This window comes from Populus euphratica, unplaced genomic scaffold (genome assembly GCF_000495115.2).
Source record: "Populus euphratica unplaced genomic scaffold, PopEup_1.0 scaffold1536.1, whole genome shotgun sequence".
Lineage (NCBI taxonomy): Eukaryota > Viridiplantae > Streptophyta > Magnoliopsida > Malpighiales > Salicaceae > Populus > Populus euphratica.
Window position 1 is genome coordinate 25,172 of NW_011501385.1, and position 4,381 is coordinate 29,552.

The window sequence follows — 4,381 nt, forward strand, 5'->3', positions numbered from 1 at the left end:
GTGGGGGGTGCCCCCTACCCACCCCCCCCAACCACTGCAGGGTATGGCTTCTTTCTCTCTTTTTACATGATGGCAAGTGAGGGTGTTCATGGTTGCATTTAATGGTGGCAGGGTATGGGACGAGTTGTGTTTTTCTTGGCTAGTGAGGGTAGAGAGAGAGGGAAATAGTGGCGTTACTCGGAACATAATAGCCTTTTCTTCCCTTATTCTCTGCACGTGCAGAGGAAGAAAATTTATGGTGCTGTTCAAAACAGTACCGTTTGCTTCTTTCTTTCTTTTTTTTTTTAGTTTTTTAGATTAATGTGGGTGTCCGGGCCAGCTTGCGCGCACCACGACTAATCCCACGGGCCCTGAAGTTAACAACCATGTAAGCCTCCAGTGGCCATCATATGAGCAACCAAGGACTCGAACCTGAGACCACAAAGGGAGCAAACCCCTTGATCTCAAGTCCTTACCACTTGGCCACCACCTAGATGGTTATTCTTTTTTTTTTTTTTAATAGTACATGAAACGGTATTGTTTGCCCAAAGATATCGTTTCATTTAAAAGAAAATGATGTCAAAATATATCAATTTCAAATCAGTCTTCCAATTTGCTCACGTTTTGCATTTTGATCCTTTGTCTCGGATTTCTTTAATTAAGTCCCCGATTAACCAACAAACTTCAATATTTATATAACTAAGTCTTGATTTGACCAAATTAACTCTTCAAAATTATAATTTGACCCTATAACTTTAATTCCTTCCAATTAAAGCCTAAGTTAATTTTTCTTGTAATCAAACCTCTTTCATAAATTCAATTAAACCTTCAATAAAATTTAATTGAGTCTATAAATATTTGATTTTATACTTTACCCTCTCAAATCAAATTTTCTTCATCAACGGGGCTCTCATCAGTCAATGGTGTACTATCAAATTTCAATTTTTATATTTTTAACTCTCCTCAACCAATTTTAACCATTTTCTGAGCACTTTGGCATCCTCTTTTCACTGCTATTATTTTTTATATATTTTTATTGATTTGTTTTCCTTTTTTTTATGCGAGGACCCAAAAATGGGTTACAACAGATGCCCCCTCTTTATAATACGTACAAAGTAAAGACTTTGCGTAGTAAGTTTTGTAAAGATAAACAAAAATAAACTTCCAAAACAGATCCCCTCACGAAAATGGGTTACGACAAGTGCCTAGAGGAATATTTGAAGATGTGTTAGTACAAGTCGATAAATTCATTTATCTTGTGGATTGTGTTGTCTTGGACACACAACCTGTTAAAGCATGTAATTCATTTCCTGTTATTTTAGGACGTTCATTACTTGCAATTTCTAACGCCTTGATTAATTGTAGGAATAGACTGATGATCATTTGAAAACATGACATTAGAGATGAATATTTTCAATATTTGCAAGCAACCTGGAGATGATAATAATTTACACGAAGTAGATCATATTGAAGAATTAGTTTATGATCAACTTGAATCTACTTTAAGTAAAAATAGGTTGGATGAATCTGAAGATTTACAAATGATTTATTCTCAGGAAGAAATCATAGATGAAAAATGCACTGAAAATATTGATGCAGATCTTTTGTCAAAAGTGACAACAAATTCGACATCTAACATCACACCAATTAATGATTACTTTCCTAACGAATCCTTACTTTCTCTTAGTCCAATGTCCTGGTATGATAACAATATCAATTTTCTAGCTTCAGATGATTTGTCAACTCATTAGAGTTCCTAAGATAAAGAAAAGTTTTTGAATGAAGTGAAAACATTTTATTGGGATGACCTGTACTTATTCAAATATTGTCCTGATCAAATGTTTCAAAGATCCATTCCTGACAATGATGTATGTAGTGTCATTAAATGTTGTTACTTTGAAGCATGTGGGAGTCATTTCTTGTCAAAAAAATAGTTGCGACAATCTTTTAAAATGGATTTTATTGGCCCACCATGTTCAAGGACACGTATGCATTCTGCAAAACTTGTGAAAATTGTCAAAAAGTTGATGTTGGTTAAAAAGTTTTGTTTTATAATTCTCGACTCTATTTATTCCGTAGAAAGCTAAGATCAAGATGGAGCAGTCCATTTATTGAGAAACATGTGTATCCTTATGGGGCCTTTGATATTGAGAATCCAAAAAATAACAATGTTTTTGAGGTAAATAAACATTGTTTGAAAGCTTACTTTGATAATTTTCCTAGTGAAAATGAATCAACTAGTTTGAATGATCTTGTAGATAAAGGTTGATTATTTTGTTTTTCTCATATTATTTTTGTGTTTTTTTTGTGACTCTTGGTTTACTAGTCTCTCTCACCCTAGATAAATAATGGATAACGGTACTTCATAACTCTTAAGTTGGTTCTTTCAGTTTTCCATGATAACTTATATATGTGTATATATTTGTTTAATTCCTTGTTCCTTCTCTTCTCTTTGCATTTCTTTTCCACTTCTCATCTTAAAAAATGGACACCACTCTTGAAAATTTGAAAAAGTATTTTCCCGCTTTGCCTCAAAATGCGATTACAAAATTTTACCCAGCTAGGTGTGCAAGATTGAGGTTGTTAATGAACCATAGAATTCCTGAAAAGATTCGCTGGTTAATTGAAGCAAAGTTTTGATTATCAGGTGAGTCTTCCAATTCTTTCATTCCATACATGCCTAGAATAAGTAAAAGTACTTTTGTAAAGAAACATTGTGCAAAATGACTGAAAGTCTGCCATCAATGTGCCAAATGGACTTGCAATGTACAATGTCGTTCTTTAGTAATGGTATCTATAAACTGTGAAGATAAAATACTATTCATTAAGGATGACCTGAGTAAGGGGTCTTTAGATAATCTTCTATTGACTCTTGAGACGCATCCTAGTGCAGATGTGCATCGTGCAATTCATGATTTATGGCTACTATTACATAAAGAACATGCTCGATATAGTCTTGGGAATCTGACTAAAAAAGACCATGTTTGCTTGTTTTTAAGAAAACTGGATGGGAAGCCTATCCCCGATCTCTAGAGGGCGTTTAAACCATTCTTGAACGTAAAGCCAAGGGAAGTTATGAGCCACAATCACAATTGCAATTTAATTTTTAGTTTGTAAAAACTTTTTTCTTTTGGTTTTATTAATAACATAATATTTGTGTTTTGTTATTTCTTATATTTGTTTAAGTCTGTTTCAGGTTTGTTAGTGTTCGGTGTTTTAAGTGATGTCTTCTATACTTTATCTTTCTACCTTAGAACATTAAGAACAATGTCTTATTTTGGTTGGGAGGAAAGGGTAGTAGTTGATATTTTAAAAAAGTTAACTAATTGTGTTTTCTATTTCATAAATCATGTGCAAAATTGTTGTTATTAGGATGACAAAGTAAAGGAGCTCTTTTGTTAAAGTAATTCTTGAGATGCATCTTAGTAACTATTCTTAACAATGTCTATCATAATACTTCTTGAAATATTCAGGTTTACAAACTCTCACATTGTTATCACTTAATTCTGCTCATATACTCATTTAACATGTATTCTTAAATCTTAATTTTCACACATATACGTTAACATATGATTGTGGGTTGCACATTGGATTATTACATTATTTATGTTCTTTTGTTAAAGGTAACAACTAAGGGAAAGGGATAATATATAATTTGAAAAAAAAAGAAAAAAATAATGATAATAAAAATATAGATAAGTTTGGTTTCGTAGCCTTCCTAACCTAAGCAATTAAGCCCAAAGGGGTATCTTAACACCTGATACCCTAAAATCAACTGACCTGGAAGCTATTGGCCCAACGCTTGTTACATGGGTTGAGGAGAAAAGCTTAAGGAAATCAAACATTGCACTATTTACGAATCAGTATCTGCAACCCGAGTTACTAAGCTCATAGGGGTATCTCAACACCTAATGCCCTAAGACTAACTGGTCTGGGAGTCATTAGTTGAAAACTCATTACATGGGTTAAAGATGCATTTGTGTTTTAATATATATATATTTAAAAAAAAACAAGAAGAATAAAAAAAATCCCAAAACATAAATATTATGCTATTAATAAAACCAAAAGACACAAGTTTTTACAAACTAGAACTCAAATCGCAATTGTGATTGTGGCTCACATCTTTCTTTGGTTTTACATCCAAGAATGGCTTAAATGCCCTCTATGGATCGGGGATAGGCTTCCCATCCAATTTTCTTAAAAACCGGCAAACAAGGTCTTTTTTAGTCAGATTCCCAAAACTATGTCGAGCATGTTCTTTATGGAATATTGGCTATAAATCATGAATTGCACGATGCACATCTCCACTAGGATGTGTCTTTAGAGTCAATAGAAGATTATCTAAAGACTCCTTACTAAGGCAATCCTTAATGAATAGTATTTTATCTTCACAGTTTACAAA